This window comes from Poromitra crassiceps, assembly GCF_964638095.1.
Source record: "Poromitra crassiceps genome assembly, contig: HAP1_SCAFFOLD_441, whole genome shotgun sequence".
Taxonomy (NCBI): domain Eukaryota; kingdom Metazoa; phylum Chordata; class Actinopteri; order Beryciformes; family Melamphaidae; genus Poromitra; species Poromitra crassiceps.
Window position 1 is genome coordinate 44,370 of NW_028151966.1, and position 19,052 is coordinate 63,421.

A 19,052-nucleotide genomic window follows, 5' to 3' on the forward strand; every position below is an offset into this window, starting at 1 on the left:
GGCTCTTGGAAAATGATGTAGGCTATGTCATCTACCTCATCAGAAAAGTGGATCAAGAAACAAGAGCTGGCACCTTCTCAGGTGAGGGCCACAGCAAAGACAGCCTGTTGTCTTTCCTAGGATATGCCCAAACACATAAAGAAATCAATGACCTGCTGGCCTATGAAGCAAACAAGAATACTCCACCAGAACCTGTCATCTCAGAGGGAGACAATTTGGTTGGCTTTGGACGGTTTCCAAAGAGAACCTGGAAAGACGTGTGGGAGAACAGGGCTGATGGCTATGCATCATTCATCACGACCAAGAAGAACTGCCATGCAGGCACGCAGATGTACAAGCTGCAGAGGTACTTGCTCCAGCAACACCAAGAGGAAGCTGTAGTGACATCTGCTGCCACACCACCCTCTTCTCAACAACTCGGTCAGTTCATCAAATATATCCACAATAGTAAGCCTACATTCACAAATAGTACTTAAGATACATATTTAATGTGTTATTACATCTTTTAGACATGGATGATGATGAGGAGTTGGAGAAAGCAATGCTGAGCCTATCACCCTCAAAGTTGGGATGTGAGTAAATAGTTTTATTTATATTAAACTATGTATGAATGAAGACATGATCAACATCATTGAACTATATTAAACTAGGCATCTCACGCGCTCTGCATGCTCAATTCCTCGACTCGCCCGCCCTGCACCTAACCGAGCTGGCCCTGCAGCTGGCGTATGCAACTCGGCCGCTGTGTGGCCTTGCCCACAGCTCGGCTGCTGCATGGCCTTGCCTGCCCTATTGGCACACTGATGATGTCATCAGTGGGACTGATGTCCCACTAACTGATGAAAAACAAAAGGCTCAGACACAGACACAAACATATAATTCACATTCCAATACTACAACTTAGAATTTAGAGTTTCTTATCAGACACAGACTTGTCATTCCTACCAGCTGACAGCGGGGGGCGTGGTCGTCCTGTCAAATCTGACAGGACGACCAAGCCTCAGTAAACAATCAGCTGTTAAGACACATCATCTAGTGACGCCTCTGATGAAGACCATGGAAAAACATGCCAGGTAGGAATGACAAGTCTGTGTCTGATATATAAGAAACTCTAAGTTCTAGAGTAAGGTGCCTATGTGTTTGCAAGAAGTGTGCGTGGGATCCCACGCAAAGGGTCCATGAGAAGTCAGTTAGAGATTAATGTTTTAATGAATCCACTTTTATCCTCTTAATAATTTTTGGTTTAATATTCCTCTAGGTTCAGCAACACCTGCTGTCACAGGAGCTCCAGTTGTGTCTACAGGCAGAGGTTTCTTTCCTATCAGTCTTGAGGCACTGTTACTGATTTGTTTATTATTTTGGCCGTGTTCTGGCTGTGTGTTCATGTTCCATTTTTGTCTTGTGTTCTACTAAGATCAAAGGATCTTAGTATTTCAAACGTCGCGTAAAGGATTGGTGAGTTCACAGTTTGTATTTCTGAAGAATAGTGTTTGTTATAAAACACATACATAGTGTTGGGGAGGGAGACTAACTCTGATTTCCTTCCACAGTCCTGAGCACTCCAGAGGCAGCATTATCTAAACCAGGGGACACTTCCATATGTGTGCCTACTAGGGATGGGCTTTTCTAGCAAAAACACTATTCGAAATTCGCTGGCCAAAGTCGACTTTTAATCGAAATTCGAAAATAAAAATAAAAAAGTAAAAAAAATTAAAAATGTAATTTTTTTTTTTTGGTGAGTGAAATGTTGCATTGTCTCCCCTGATTCTAAGTCTAAGGCTTTATTAATTAATAGAAAAAGCTTCTGCTGTGGATTTTTAGCTCAAACAAGCATTGCACCACTGAAGTAAAGAACATGTTACATGACATTGACATTTTCGAAAATAAAAAACAGTTTTGACAATCATGAGTGGTTCATTAAATATTTAGTAGGCTCAGGTCTGAGTGCCAAAGGGGTGCCAAAGTCACCCCCTCTCCCTCTTCATGGGATTTCATCCGCCATTCATTTTTCCATAAACCTTGCTTAAAATGCTTATAAAAATTGTTTTACTTGCTCAAACCAAGCGATTCGACTATACTTAGAATCAGGGGAGACAATGCAACATTTCACTCGCCAAAAAAAACAAAAAAAAACTTTTTTTTTTTTTTTTCGAATTTCGACTTTCAATAATAAAAGTCGACCTTGATAATAACGATTATTCGAAAATTCGAAATTCGATGCCCATCCCTAGTGCCTACCTCCTTCTTACATGGTAAATATATTCATAATAATTACATCGGGTGCCCAAGACTCTAAATTTAATTATGTCATGGTTCTTGTTTAAAATCCTCTAAGATGTATTTCAGTCAGGACCACTTTAGTCAAAAATAAAGCTTTTATTGATATTTGTACAAGTTATATTTGGCGGTATGGCTCTGTTCTGGAGGCTCATTGCCCTTCCATGAGCAACATGGAAAGCCTTTAGGCAAGGAGAGAGCAGCAAAAGACCCCCAGGTACAGAACAGAGCAGCAACAATGACAACAGAAATGACATTGTTTAAGTCAGAGTGAGACAGCATGAAAGGAGGCGCTGGGGAGGAGGTGGCTTGCAAACGGCTTGCAGAGGAACCAGCAATGTTGACTGAAACAGATTTAAATAGGGCGCCCTGTTTGATTGTTGTTGTTTTTTTGCTCAACTGTTTGAGTTGAGCCAATTTAATGCACCAGCTGATGTGGGCTGTCACCCCACCAGGTCCTCCTGTCCAGGTTTCGAGGGGTCCTCCAAGAGCCAGAGAAAGCAAAGGAGAGGGAATCGGTGAACCTTCAGTCCCAGTGAAGACCACAGTACCTGTGCCGCCACAACTGCTGCAGGTGTTCCCTGAGCCCACTGAAACATCGACTCAAAGTATGTAATTTAATCTTTACCAAGTGACCAAGGTCATAATATTCTGCAAAAAATGGATAGAGCTGATGGCTCAGCTGATGTGGGTTGGGTTTCGCATCAGCTCCTAATAAGCTGTGGGCTAGGTTTAAGCTGAGCTTGACCACATAGTGCCATGCTCGATGTCACCCCACCAGATCCTCCTGTCCAGGTTTCAAGGGGTCCTCCAAGAGCCAGAGAAACCAAAGGAGAGGGAATTGGTGAACCTTCAGTGAAGATCATTGTTCCTGTGCCTCCACAACTGCGGCAGGTGTTCCCTGAGCCCACTGAAACATCGACTCAAAGTATGTTTTATTTAGAAGTTTATTTCAGGGACAACGTACAAAAAAACATTAATCTATGAAGAGAAAATATGCATTGCACTAGATTATATAGTATATACTAGATTTGTGGGGACTCTGATTCAAGCCAGAAGACAAAAGCAGGTTTAAACGCAATAGAGGGAATGCACGTGACGTCACGGACGCGACAGTCAGTGCGGGTACGCCCACTCAGCTGCAGTGAGTGTCAAAACGTCTAAACAAGCCAGGTGGCGCCGCCGGGTCACGGTGTTTAGCGTTCAGCTTCCGCGAGAAAACAACGAAAATGGTAAAGTGCTGTTGTGCCATTGACTGTAAAAATAGATTCAACAAGGTGTCGGAGGTATCTTTTTACAGGCTGCCGAAAGCTAATGAAACGGTCCCGGTCTTCTCTGCAGCTATCCAGGGTTTCAATGAGGGCTCATTCATTCTCTGGCTGTGTTCTACCTGCACAGATATAACGTTACATGAGTGATAGTGTTCACTCTGAACAAAGCTAGGGACAGCGTATGCTATATTTTTCTTAATAAAAGTTGTAATAAAATAAATATGTACCTCTCCACATACAACCAGAATATCCATTGCTGTCCTCGTTACTTTAATGTCGCCAACAAATCCAGCCTTGAAGTACGACCACGCTACGTCCAGGCTCTTGTATGCTTTCATGCTTTGGTTTGTGTATTTCCCCGGCGTCGATATTAAGTACATATAAATGTCAGGAAACCCTATTCCTGGCCACATGTCTACGTCCATGGACCACTGGTTCTTTGGCAAGCTGTAAGGGTCACATTCGAGTCCAACTGCCTTTATTTTAAGCAGATAATCGTTTATATTAGCCGTGGTTTCGCTACTACCCCTGGCAGAAGCCACGTTTGTTTTGGAAATTTGACACTCAGTGCTGCTCAGTCCGGCTGAGGGGGCGTGTTCGGGAGGGGGCGTGGCGTCGGTGCATTCCCTCTATAACGTGCCTGTGGACGAGAGGAGAGAGGCTTGGTCAGGCAACATCAAATCACCACATGCCTATGTTTAGGGAGAGGATTGGGAAATGGACTTACCGCCCGACAGCAAGGAGCGCTTCCTTCTGGAGGAAAACCGGCCACACAATGAGGTTCAGAGCGGCGTCTGTTTTTCTATGGCCCCTAATTGTGGGATCCGTTCCAGCCGTGCGCTCTGCTCCCAATCGCGCCCGGCTGCTAGCGGTCCCACTGATTCATCATGTAATTGGGGAAGTACCTATTATTGATGACGCGGCCTAGACACCGTTTCTGTCGGGATTCCCCGGCTCTGACGTCACTGTGGTGGCTGGTTGTCCTCCCGCTCTCACCTGTCAGGGGGTAGGTTGCCGAGACTCCACAGATTACTTATACAAAGAAACAAGAGGTCTTGTAACTGATTCACTAGCTTGTCCCCAGCATGTGATACAGTATGCCATGTGGAAGAGAATCATAGCATGCATAAATGTATTGGCTGCATCTAAGGAGAGACAGTTTCTGATGTGTCTAAAATTAACTATGTTGTACTTTAATGGTTTAACTTTTTTTTTTTTTTTTTTTACATGTAATAGAATCTTTACCAAATGACCAAGGTCATAACAATATTCTGCAAAAAAAGGATTGAGATCAGTTAATGTAGCTGTTGTTTACATGTCGTTGAAGTTGTGATATCATTTGTGTTAGTTTAGGTGTCCTTAATGTTAAACAGTTGAGAACCATTGCACTATACAATACAGGCTGTAGCGGGTTTCACAATTTGAGTTTACTGTACTATACACTTTACTATTTTCTGTCTTATAGCAGTGGTCCCTGTCCCTCTACCTTTGCTTCCTCCGAGCTCTGACCAAGAGCTCCATCACTGGAAGTGTTCACAACAACAGAGAGTGTGGATGAAGACCGAGCTGGAGTCCTTGGGCCTGTGGCCAGGTTCCCATCCTGTTCGGCATCGTTTGAACATGGTGTCTCTATGGCGTCACCCACCTCAGCCAGAGCTCATTGACACCTTATCAGCTCTGCCTTCTGCCCAGTATTTCCAGCTGCATCCTTTTTTCATCTGGAAGCCTGAGAATCCCATTATGGAGAGGGTGAGGAACAACTACGTGCTACCATGTCTCCATGGCTGTGCTCAGCCGCAGATTGCCTCATCAGGTGCGGGAAGGCCACGCGTGATTGCTGGAATCGGTGGGCAGTATTACATCTTGTCCTCAAGGCTTTGCTGCAAAGCATGCCAAAAGCACTGGTTTGCAGACAATCCCCAGTGGCTGTGCAAGCTGCCCAAAAGATTCCAGAACATCCTACCAGCTGTCCTCACCTACAAGAAGGCAATCTGCAAGACCATCATGCATGAGCTCAGGCGAACAGGGAAGTCTCCAAGTGATATGGCGAACCAGATCACTGAAATGCTTCACCTGAAGTATGAGCAAGCACACTTGTCATATCTGCACAGCGTAGAGAACGTGATGGATGGCGAGGCTGGACTTTATTCCCAGCAGACCATCACAGGCTTCATGAGAGGAAGCAATGAAGCTGCACCGTTTGGAAGCTACGATGACAGAGATGGGTGGTGTGGTGTGTCCTTGTCGGCTTTCTATTTAACAGACTGCCTCCTTCATGAGTTCCAGCGACAAGAAGCAGATATCAACCTCCTTCTCCAGGGTACGTTTGGCCAAGTACTTAGGTCTGACCACACACAGAAAATTGCCAGGAAGGTGACGTTGACATCAGGCACCATGTCATCCTATGCGGTCATGAATGAGAAGTGGATGATCATCTCCTGGGTGATGGTTCAGTCTGAGGCGGAGGCGTCACTGGAACCACTGTATGAAGGCCTTGCTCACAGGTACATCACTGCTGGAGTAAAGAAAGCCAGCTACCAGTGGATGGACAGGTATGCAATCTATTTATTTGTCATTCTGTCTTATTTTAATCCATTAATTAATGTTTTATCATTTTCAATATTATTTCAATCCATTCTTTAATGTAATGTCATGTTATATGTTATGTTAAATCCATCTTATTTAAATCCACCCCCCCCCCCCCTCTGTCTCTCTATTTCTCTCTTGTCGTCAAGGCGAGGGGTTCTGACCCACGGTGGTTAGTTTTATGTTCACTAAACCCACAGTGGTTTACCTGCTTTTGAGATCTGCACTTGCTATTCTCTTTCTTTCTCCCTCCCTCCCTCTCCCTCTTCACACGTCCTCATCCCAGCGACTCCAGAACCTAGTACAGAACTATAGGCTACTCGTCTGCAGCTGTCTGTGTGCGTCTCCTGTCGGGACTATAAAACAAAGCAAGCCTACAGTATACTCGTCCATGGTGTCCAAAATTGAGGGTCTTGGGGAAAAGGAGGGGGAGGATTGTGATTGTGTTTGTGTTGCATTTACCTTTGTTTGTGTGTGCGTGTGTGTGTGTGTGTGTGTGTTTTATTGTATTCTTTCAGGGACTGTTGCGCTGCCTTCAAGGTGTTGGACCCAAAGCCAAATGACCACTTATCCTGGGACTCCTGGAGGACCACTGAGGCCATAGTTTCAGATTCAACTTGCGGCAATTTGGCCAACACCTGCGCGTCACGAAAACAGTTTAATGAGGACATTGTGGTGAAGCTGGACTTATTCCACTGCATGCAGCGGTTGACCAGAGGCTGTGTCTCAGAGCACCACCCACTCTACAGCTCCTTCTGTCAGTTCCTCTCTGCAGCATTTACAGTGGTGGACCAGAGTGACCTGCAGAAGTTGAAGGAGGCCTACACCTTCTGCAGGATTGCGCGAGCTGTACCCAACACACAGCACATCCGTGAGCACTGCAGAATGAAAATCCCACCCCCACGGGAACTGGTACAGAGAGTGGAAGATGTCCTTAGGCGTTTCCACCTTGCCAAGGACCACAACGACATCCCCCTCTTCAAGCCCTCTATGTTAAAGACCTGGAGGATTCAGCGGGTCCACATGTTGAGAGGCTGCCTCACCGACCCAGAGTTGGAGGATGCGTTCCTGTACCGGTATGGGGGCACGCTGCAACTCAATCATGTCCCAGGAGAGGCGGCTGCCGTGCCCATTTGGATTCCTGTCAGAGGCACCTCTCAGCAGGAAGGGTATCACTTCCACCAAGCTAAGTGGGTGACTGGTAACAAAGTCTCTCCTGAATTATTCCAGGCACAGGGAATAACAGGTGTCGCACGGTGGAATTACCAGAGACTGGTGGACCTCAAACAACCAGATGTGGTCTTACCTGCAATGTTTGATCCAGTGCTAATAGCAGAGCTGAATGCTGCCTCTGTGAAGGTTACTGGGCATCCCAAATACCCAGCCCTGCTGGTCTCCAACAGAGACACTGGAGAGAAATTTGGTCTCCAGTACCACGAGCCCGGTTGCAGCCCGGTTCCCATTGACTGGGATAAACACAGGTCTCTGAAACAGAAGGACATGTCCGTGTTCATGACCCCTCTTCTCCTTGACACTGATCAAGCCCAGCCTGCTTTGCTTCTGCCTGGCCTGCCTCCACCACAGCCTGCTCTGCTTCCACCTAGAGATGAAACGGTATGAAAATGTCATATCACAACTATAGTGAATGATGAAAGTTTTATTTTGAAAACTCAGGCGTGCAGCCTGCATCTGGTAGACTGTTGCTAACGTTGGTTGAGGGACAGTGTTTTTCAAAGCGCTGTAACCAAAGTTTGGTTTTATAGATAACTAGCTCGGCCAATGCGCGGCCTCGCCTGTCCTGCAGCTCGCCGAGCTGGCCCTGCAACTCGCATTCGCAGCTCGGCCACTGTGCGGCCTTGCCTGCAGCTCGGCTGCTGTGTGGCCTTGCCTGCCCTATTGGCGTGCGCACAATGTCTCCCTCTCTCTCCCTCAAGCTCTCTACCCCTCTCTTCTCTCTCCCTCCATCTCCTCCTCTCCCTCTCCCCTCAGTCTCTCTTGTGACTTTGTGTGTGTGTGACTGAATTGATGATGTCTTCAGTGGGACAGACAGAGAAACAGAGAGACAGACAGAGCTCTAGCTCCCATTTATTTTAAACCGTAATACTATTATCTGGAAATGTATCACAGTTTATCAGTGCTAATCATTTCATCCCTACTTCCACCACAGCCTGGCCTGCTTCCACCACAGCCTGGCCTGCTTCCACCACAGCCTGGCCTGCTTCCACCACAGCCACCTCAGCCCCAACGAAAGAGGACGAAGACATGCCTCTCATGTGGCCAACCCAAGTCGCGCTATGAAGGTGATGGCTCCTCTATTCACTTTTTCTACCAGGGTGGACAAGTTAGATACTTTTATTGCTCATCCAAAGTGTACAACATTTACAGAGCAGAGGGTCTCACAAACCCAAAAATGTCCTTTCAGGAGTTCTTCCAAACTCCCTTCTTTCAGAGAGAAATTGAGGCAACAAAGCAGAGAGTTGAGGAACACCAAAAAAAGAGGAAACGCACAGAAGAACCTCCAGAAGAACCTCCGAAAGGACCTTTATGCAGATTCTGCCGCATGGCATTAAAACAAGGCCCTAATAGTCCACACGTACACATTGTATTCCCAGGCGTGGCAGGGAAATATGTTTATTGCCCTGAAAAGGTATTCTCTATATACCAACCTCAGGGCATGAGAGAGAAGATGACCTGGTGGGAGTTCCATGCCTCTGCTTTTTATGAAACAGAAAAACAGAGATGGGTTGCTGAGAAAGGAAAGTGACACATCAACCTAAATGCACACACTAAAGAGACACTATTGGTTCTCTGCCCCATTCCTTTAAACAGTTACTCTCCCATCATCAGCCCAATCTTTCCAGTAGCAGCTGCATACTGACAGCAATGTAAAGCTTGGAGCTGAACTGGCAGGAGCATGTAGCATGGAGTTAACTGCTCTGTTTAGTGGATATATTGGTTGCAGGAGAGGGATGCTGTTACTTAAAATATTTGTCACTCAGAGCGTATGTCCATGCACTGAGGTTGTCACCTGTAGCCAGTGGCTAATGTTAAAATTTGGCTCATTTGTTTGGTTTTATATTGTTAACCTGTACCTTTTTTTGTTCTTCCAACAAGCGTTCATTCTCTCCTTGAAACATAACAAAGTTTGAGGTGTTGTTTTCCCCTCACTGTGACCCAGATGCAATTTGTCCACTGCATGGTAGCCATGGAATCACAGGTCAGATCTGCAGCTTTGTTCGCCCGAGAACCGGACAAATCTAGCACGTTTTATGTGCTGTAGCAGTTGAGTTGTGAGTTGTGAGTTGTGAGTATAGAAGAAAACCTAACGATCTAAGTTGAGTTGTGAATTGGTCTGGTGATGTCAGGCTACATCTTTCATCTTTTTTGTTTTCTTTTTTTCACAACTGTAAAACTCCCAACGGTTTATTCCCATGTAAATCCATGGATTCAAACCTTTGTTTTAAGGCAAGAATAGGATGTCATTATTTATGATTTGATATACTTGATAGTTAGCTACATTGGATTGATGTTAGAATGGACCTTCACTGAAGTACAAAACCTGTGTGTGTGTGTGTGTGTGTGTGTGTGTGTGTGTGTGTGTGTGTGTGTGTGTGTGTGTGTGCGCACGCGCTCACGCTCGCTCTGTTCAAAGACACTGTTTGAACAGCCCCATCACACCTAAAAAGGCCCGAGAAAGTGGTGGGCGGGTGATCTCACAAGTGTCAAGACCCCCCTTGAACTCTGGCCCACACTGTGACTGTGTGTGGGTGTGTGTGTGTGTGTATGTGTGTATGTGTGGGTGTGTGCTAGTTAATTAAGTAAAGAATGTTTCAATTGTAATCAAACAGTGTCGTACATGTTGGATATTGCTGTGAAATACAAATAGTTGGATTAAACTGTTCAAGGAATCGGATTCCCTTGATTTGTAATTTCATGTCACAAATCACCTTAACCTATCTGAGGTGCACAGTGTAATATTTGAAGCTGGGGTGAGGTTAAAGGCTATTTTAATATGTGACGTGCTCTATCAAAATCCGTTACATTGACCCTGAAGCACATTTTGCGTTTTATACACTGTTGTAAGAGGAGAATGTAAGCTTTCTGGTGATATGAAAATGATCTTTGTAGTCCAAAGATTGAGTGACATACACCCAAATATGTCTTGACTGTTTCAAAACTATGTTTTTGAGAAAAACGGGCTCCAAGTATGACAAAGTAAGTTTGTTTTGCTTGTCACTCTACAATTTATTAGCTTCAAAATGCTTTATTTGCTCACATCGGGTGAAACGCCTAAAAAGCCTAAATCAATATTTTCTCATAAAATCACGTTTCAACAGGGTTTCTACACAAACGGCCCATTGCTACATGTGAGTGATTTTTGTCAGAGCAGGTCAAATAGCAGGTTGACTACCATCTACACGTTATGGTGTCTGGGAGGGTGAGGACCATGCTTAAAATTCAAGGTTGTAATTTACAACAAGTTGACTCAAAACAAATCATACAGAGGCTGCCCACAGGGATTACAGTATTACATATTATACTTTGGGCCTTGCGATATGCAAAACTAAAATAAATCCACATTTCAGACTGAACTGATGTGGATTCTCACCTCCCTGTCATGTTCAAGTTGAATGCAGCAGTTCAGTGCCAAGGGGAGCAGACAAAACTGCTGCTATCTCATTGGCTGTCGATTATTGACATCTCTCCTCCTCTACTCTCTTCAAAGTCTCTCTCCTCAACTTTTCATTCAGTGTCAGAGTGAATGGAGTGGAGAAGAACAGAGGTGACATCCAGCTCAGCAACTACTGGGTACATGGCATTTGATTTGTCTAAAACAGGTAAGTGACTTTTTGACAAAGTAGTAGATAAAAAATGGGGCAGATACTGTATGTAGTCGGAGCTTTGGATGTTGAATGACATTGATCTGTGGGCTCTATCTATATCTATCTATATATATATATATCTATATATATATATATATATATATATATATATATATATATATATATATATATATATTACATATACACGGATGTATGGAAATAGCAGTCAAATAGCTTTATGTGCCTTTGATTGCTGTCCTTGTTTGTTCGTTTTCTTTTTCGTGTAAGGACATTGAGAGCAAAGTATACCGGAGTCAATTTCCTTGTATTCCTTCTGCATACTTCACCAATAAAGCTGATCTGAGCTCTATAATTTTGAATATCTAATTCTCTCTCTCTCTCTCTCTCTCTCTCTCTCTCTCTCTCTCTCTCTCTCTCTCTCTCTCTCTCTCTCTCTCTCTCTCTCTCTCTTTCCTTCCTCCTTATGTCACAGGCCAGCATGCAAAAAAAATTCAGTTTTTTTCCTGGGAGGATCACCGTTGCTTTCTGCAAGGGACCTCAAGGGTGTCTTCGCCAGGATCCAACTGATGCAGCTAAACTGCTCCAGGACAACCCTTCTCTGCAGGACATGTCTGCACCTCTGAGGGAGGAAATTGTGAGACAAAATGCCCTGACTGTGGTCCGTCAGAGAGGGGGGGATGCCTCAGACAGCACAGAGGTGCTGGGGGAATACATCCTGCAGTTTGGTAAATATAAGGGAAAATCTTTCCGGTGGCTTTTGGAAAATGACGTAGGCTACACAATCCACCTCATCAAGCAGACAGAGAAGGAAGAGGCTGCAGGAATGTTTATGACTGAGGGGCACAGCAAGGCCAGCTTGTTGTCATTTGTTTATTATGCCTTCAGCTTTGACCAAATCAAATCTGTTCTTTGTTGTGAGTGGGAAAAGCCCCCACCTCCCCCACCTCCAGCAGCCTCAGACGATGACGAGCTGGTTGGCTTTGGCTCCCGTGCCAAGAGCACCTGGGGGGAGGTGTGGGACAGCAGGGCTGATGGCTATGCAGCCTCCATCATGGGGACTAAGTCTTTTCCAGGGACTCAGAGGTACAGACTGCAGCAGTACCTGAGAAAGAAAGAGTCCACCTCGGTCTCCTGTCCACCAGTTCTTGCCTCAAGTGCACCTGAAGTCATGAGTAGGTGTTTTTCCCAGTATGCCCAAAATGTGTTGTTTTGTATTATTTACATAAAAAAAGTGTAATTACCTAGTGACTGAAGATTCAAATTAGATTTAGGCTCAATGGTTGAATGTGAGTCTGCTATATGATTGGATCTTTTTGTGTGTTGCCAGCTGCTGCTTTTACATCATCATCATCAGCATCATCATCATCATCATCTGCTGTACCAGGACACGCCACACAAAAGAAAACAGGTTTAGTAAAAGTCCACGCCTTTTGGATCGAGCCACAATGAATTGCTCTCCAAAACGGATCCATGAATTAAACCGTCCCTTTTGTGTTCTGTCCATGTTCTGTCCATGTTCTGTCCATGTTCTGTCCATGTTCTGTCCACGTTCTGTCCACGTTCTGTCCATGTTCTGTCCATGTTCTGTCCATGTTCTGTCCATGTTCTGTCCACGTTCTGTCCATGTTCTGTCCATGTTCCACTAATATTGTGTTTGCATGCTGATCTTCCTACTAACGAATAGGGTTCATGAATTGATCTCAACGGTGAGGGTAAGTTGATCCCCCCCCCCCCTTCGTGCATGTTATTTAAAGTATGAAAAGTCATCTTGCTTCCCCTGCTTAGACTAATAAAGGCTCAAATAGATTATTATGATTGAACTTCAACCCACACAGAAATGTGTATATGAATCAAGTGTGTCCATTATATTACCATTACATTTTTTTAAATATCAGAATGAAGTATGCCTTGAATTTATAAGACTTAGCAGGTGAAGCCAATTTTTGGTAGTTTGTGCATTTACCAAGACCGATTGTTTCATGTTTCTAAGTAAATAATGTCTGTTTTAGGGCCATCTGCTTCAGTGTCCAGACGAAGTGCTCCACCTGCTGACACCCAAAGGAAAGTGCACAAGAAACTAGTAGATGGTAATTGCAGTATAATTTGGCTCTCCATCTGCAATATATTTCTATTAATCCTATAAATACATTCTCGTGCACTATTGTATTTAAATCACTGGCTGATGAATGCCTCTTGTTATCCCATTGTCTTTCTGTCCTTGTCTTTCTGTCCTTGCATCTCCTGTCATGCCTACAGTGAAGAGACCTGTGCCGCTTCCTCCTGAGCTGCAGTTTATGGTGAAAGAGCTTGGAAGTCCGCAGCAAACCGAGAGGACTGTCTCAGCACCAGGTGTGTATCATGGGCTGACTTTCATATTCACTTTTAAACTGTGGCCCATATGACTCGTATGGGGCTTTCTGACTGGCGCCCCGGTACCGTTCCCGAGCACACTTGTCTTCAAATTGCCCCCAGTTTCGGAAACATTTGACGAGTGTGAACGTTGCGTTCCGTTCCACACTCGGTCGCGCAACAGAGAACCCTGACAGGATCCACTTGAAAAGGTGGTCTGGGGAGCGCCCTGGCGTGCACGGGCACGGAACACTTGCCAGTGGGAAAGCCAACCGTTCCGAACCTCATAGACAACACACGGAGCAAGGATAAACTCCAGGCATAGTTGATGACGCAAGTGCACTCTGTTCCGTTTCCGAGCACGGAAGAAATGTTAAATGTGAAAGGTAATACTGATAAAACTCAACTGAATAAGAAATTAAAATGTGTGAATGTTCTCCTTGTCCTCCTTGTCAGCTGGTCCTTCTGCTGTTGGTCCCTCAGAGAGAGACAGACTGGACCCTCATACACCAGAGACACCACACAGTAAGAGGTTTTATAACTACGCTGAAGATGTTACTGTGGACAGAATATGTTTTCAAGTATTGTACAATCTGTGATAATAATAGAATGTATCAAAATGGTGAAAAGACCACTGCTCATCTGTATCAGACTTTGCTGAGGTGCTGGAGCTTTAGAGTATCCAAATGAGTGGGAAAAAAAGCAGCATCTGCACACTCAAATGTGTGCAAAAATCGTGTTTATTGCAAGCTTTCGGTCAGTCATTCTTCAAGGCTTCCTGAAGAAGGTCTATGACCGAAAGCTTGCAATAAACATGATTTTTTTGCACAGATTTGAGTGTGCAGATGATGCTTTTTTCACTCATAATGGAATATGTATAAATGATGTCACTAATTATGTAAATTTTTATTTTTATCCTTGTTCCCACAGCTGCTCCTGTGGTTGCTGTTGCTGTTCCCCCACCGACACAGACACCAGAGAAGGATATACACCGTTGGACCTGTTCCCATCATCAGAAAATGTGGATGAAGATGGAGCTGGAATCTCTGGGACTGTGGCCTGGCCATCAACATAAGCTCAAGCCTGGAAATGCCCTTTCATTATGGCGTTGCCCTCCACAGGCAGAACTCATTGAGACTGTGTCAGCGCTCCCATCGCGCAATTTCTTTCAGCTCCATCCATTTTTTATTTGGAAACCAGAGAATGACATCATGGTGAGACTGAGAAATAATTACGTCCTCCCGTGTCTTCATGGTTGTCCAATGCCAGATATTGTCTCAGGCGGTGTTGGTAGGCCTCGAGTGATCGTTGGCACGAGTGGACAATACTACATATTTGCTTCACGCCTTCGCTGCAGGGCGTGCCAGAAGATTTGGTTTGCTGACAATCCTCTGTGGCTGGATAAGCTGCCAAAGCGGTTCACACACATTATACCAGCATCCTTAACTTACCACAAGGCCATTTGTAAGTCAGTGCTTTGGGAGCTGAGGCGCACTGGCAAGTCACCCTCAGACATGGCAAACCAGGTAAATGAGCTGATGCACCTTAAATATGAACAAGCTCATCTGGCATACATCTGGAGCATAGAGAACCTCTGGGATGCTGATGCTGGGGTCTATGGGCAGAAGAAGGACGACACGCCACAGTCTACGCCACAGTCTTTTGGAGCCTATCTTGACAGAGATGGGTGGTATGGGACCTCTGTCTCTGCTTTCTACCTGACTGACTGCCTCATTGATGAGTACAAGTGCCAAGAACCAGCGATGACTAAAATCTTGCAGGGCACATTTGGACAGGTCTTCCGGTCTGATCACACCAGGAAGGTGGCCCGAAAAGTGACCATGTCATCTGGCACCATGTCAAGCTATGCAGTTATGAACGAGAATTGGATGATTGTCTCCTGGGTGATGGTGCAGTCTGAGACAGAGAAGTCCGTTGAACCCATGTACCAGGGGTTAGCCAAGAGGTACAATGATGCAGGGGTGGAGAAGGCCAATTACCATTGGGTAGACAGGTGAGAAATACCTCCAGGTCCTTTTACTGTCACTCAGAACCAGTGTTGGGAAAGTTACTTTCGAAATGGAATATACTACATATTACTAGTTACTTTCATTTGAAAGTAATGTTACTTTACAATATTACTGTCTGTGTAGAGTAACTCGTTATTTATTACATTACTTTTGCATTACTTTCACCAAAATAACAGCAGTAGCTGAATGACATCGCCGTCCCGGAACCATCCCGAAATATAATTTAAACTGATTGTAGTCGGTGTAAACCGGCCCAAAATTCTAAATGTTATCCTTTTCCTTTGTTATTGTCATCTATAGCGATTAGTTGCATAAAAACACACAATTTGATTAGGAAATGATTGTATCTTTGTTTCAATGCGCTTTGATCAAAAAGAAATGTACCGGTAACTCAAATTGTAACTTGTTACTTGATAAAGTAACTGGTATAATATTACTGAAATCCTATGGGTAATAGGTTATATATTATATTATATATTTTTTTTATAGCATATATAGTAATCAGTTCCTCCTCCTTGTGTTCAGGGATTGCTGTGCCCCATTCCGAATCCCTGACCTTGCCCGCGGAGAGCACCTCTACGAGGATGCCTGGAGGACCACACCATCCATCATCACTGAGTCCACTGCTGGGAGTGTGGAGAACACCTGTGCATCCCGTACACAGTACAACTCCAACATTGTGGTCAAGTTGGATTTGTTTCACTGTATGAGGCGTTTCACACGGGAGTGCACTTCAGAGCATCACCCCCTCTACAGCACATTTTGTCAGGATCTCTCCGCTGCCTTTTCTGTCGTGGATCAGGAGGACTTGCAGAAGCTCAAAGCTGCTTATCAGTTCTGCGGGATTCAGCCACCAAATCCTACAAAAAAGCACATCAGACAGCACTGTAGGATTAGAATTCCACAGCCAACAGAACTGGTTTACAGAGTGGAGAACGTTCTTCGACATTTCCACCTGACCACAGACCCAAACAACACACCGCTCTTCAAACCATCCATGCTGAAGACATGGCGCATCCAGAGGGTGCACATTCTCCGTGGGTGCCTCAGTGACCCTGAGGTCACACAGGGAATCATGTATAGGTATGGGGGAACTCGGCAGCTTAATCATGTCCCTGGTGAAGGCGCAAAAGTCCCAATCTGGATTCCAGTCAGAGGGACTTCACAGCAGGAGGGGTATCATTTCCACCAGGCCCAGTGGATTACTGGAACTCATGTTTCCTGTGAATTGTTCCAGGCCCAGGGCATGACAGGAGTGGCACGATGGAACTACCAAAGGCTTCTGGACCTCAAGCAGCCAGATGTAATCCTCCCAGCTGTATTTGATCCATTACTGATAACTGAGCTCAACTCTGCTTCAAAGAGAGTAAGGGGAAAGGAGAAGTACCCTGCACTTCAGCTCTCTGATAGGGACACAGGAGAGAGGTTTGGCCTTGAATACAGAGAGCCAGAGTGTCGTCCAGTTCTGCTTAATTGGGACAAACATAAGGTGCGTGGCAAAGATGATCCTTCTGTGTCCATGCCTCTCCCCACTGGCCCAACACCATCCACAAACACAGCACCACCCACTGCTGTGCCACTCGCCCCTGGCCCAACACCATCCACAAACACAGCACCACCCACTGCTGTGCCACTCGCCCCTGGCCCAACACCATCCACAAACACAGCACCACCCACTGCTGTGCCACTCGCCCCTGGCCCAACACCATCCACAAACACAGCACCACCCACTGCTGTGCCACTCGCCCCTGGCCCAACACCATCCACAAACACAGCACCACCCACTGCTGTGCCACTCGCCCCTGGCCCAACACCATCCACAAACACAGCACCACCTACTGCTGTGCCACTCGCCCCTGGCCCAACACCATCCACAAACACAGCACCACCCACTGCTGTGCCTGTGTTCCAGTTTCTCCAGATGTTGTCCCAAGGAAGCATGGAACCTCGAGTTAAAATGGGTAAGTTGATACCAATTTCAAGGATCAGCATTTTAAATATCATTTTAAATCACGTTTTATACTCATGGACATCAACTGAATAAATATGAATAAAATATCAATTAAACTTTATTTTCTTTGTTCCAGAAACCTCAAATATTCCACCCCCACCCCTGCCATTGCAGTCTTCACCAAGGAGTGCCCGCACTGGACCAATCAAGACTGGTGGACGACTGTTCGTGTTGGACCACCGACGCTGGACATCACCTATGAAAGATGCTATCGACGGCCTCCTAGACAAGTACCGTGGACAGAACAACATGTTGAAGCTTGTGGATCAGGAGTACAATACTATGGTCCATCAGTCTGCCACAGATCCAAACAGTCTGCTACATCCAACAACCAAACACCATATTTTGCAGTACATAAAACACCTGGCTAAACTGGTGAACACAAGCTCATCACTGAACACCAGTACAGATAAACTTTTTCAGACACAAAAACTGTGGCAAAGTTTAACTGAGGGAAGCGAGACAGTCCATGTCCCAGTTGTAGCACTGCCGCCAGCCATTGTGAATCCAGCAGACCTGGTCTCACAACCAGCACCTGAAGAGCCACTAACACGGGATAAAATAGATAAAATAGTGCAGGACATATTGCAGCAGCAGCAGCAACAACAACATCAAAAACCTAGGCAGATAAAAAAATGTCTCTCATGTGGCCAGCCAAAATCCCGATACCAAGGTGATGGATCATCAATTCATCACTTTTATCAACAAGGGCCCGTTAGATATCATTACTGCTCCACAAAGGTGTTTAAAGCTTATTCTGCAGAGGGCCTGACAAATCCCAGAATGGCCTTTGAAGAGTTTGCACACACCGAGTTCTTTCAGCGTGAACTGCAGTTAACAAAGCGCAGAGTGGAGGACAAAGCTGAAAAGAAAAGGAAACTAGCATTCTCTCCACAGGGGAGAATGTGCCGTTTCTGTCGGACACAGCTAAGGGCCCAAACAGCAAACATGTTCACACAGTGTTTCCAGGAGTGAGAGGAAAATACATTTACTGTCCTGGTAAAGTCCTCGACTTATACAAAGACAAAGGCATGACAAAAGAAATGACATGGCGTGAATTTCAAGCCTTGTCATTCTATGGCATGGAAAAGGAGAGGTGGACAGCAGAGAAAAATAAATGATGTTTTAGGATTATAACACTATACATTACACATTTGAATCAGTCATTGTTTTTATGTGCTTCCCATCATGCCCTTAACATCTGTGGTTCTCAACATGCGGTCCTTGAAGGCATTTCAGAGGGTCCCCAGCAAAATGATCAATTGTTACAAATTTCAACATTATTTCATTTGCAAGAAGTTATCACAATGAGGGAATGTAGAAGAATGATTGTGTTGATCATAGTTTCACTGTTATCTCTCTACCAACAGTACAGATTGACAAAATCATATCTGACAGTAAAACATATTCTCAGATTTGGGCCCGAGAGACAGAATCTCATCAAATGGAGGTCTGTGGCTCTAATGTGGACTGAATAGGGGTCCTGATTAATCCAATTCACTTCATTTGCTTGTATATATGGTATGTGTGTATGTATGTGTATTGAGTGGATTTACCGTAATAAAACATTGATTTTAAGGAAATAATTTGTTTCACTTGATTTCATCTTCAAGGGCATTGCTCAGCTTGTTTTCAATTATAATAGGTCAAATAGTTTGTTTATCAAATTCATTTTTGAATGCAA

General features: G+C 44.9%; 1 long non-coding RNA gene across 1 annotated transcript; it reads left to right on the forward strand.

The window, feature by feature from the left end:
• The first annotated feature begins 13,013 nt into the window (after positions 1-13,013).
• Positions 13,014-14,504, forward strand: LOC310771220. The gene is made up of 4 exons (XR_014552397.1): positions 13,014-13,065; positions 13,235-13,327; positions 13,784-13,852; positions 14,258-14,504. It is a non-coding gene; the product is annotated as an uncharacterized lncRNA (long non-coding RNA).
• The last annotated feature ends 4,548 nt before the right edge of the window (positions 14,505-19,052 follow it).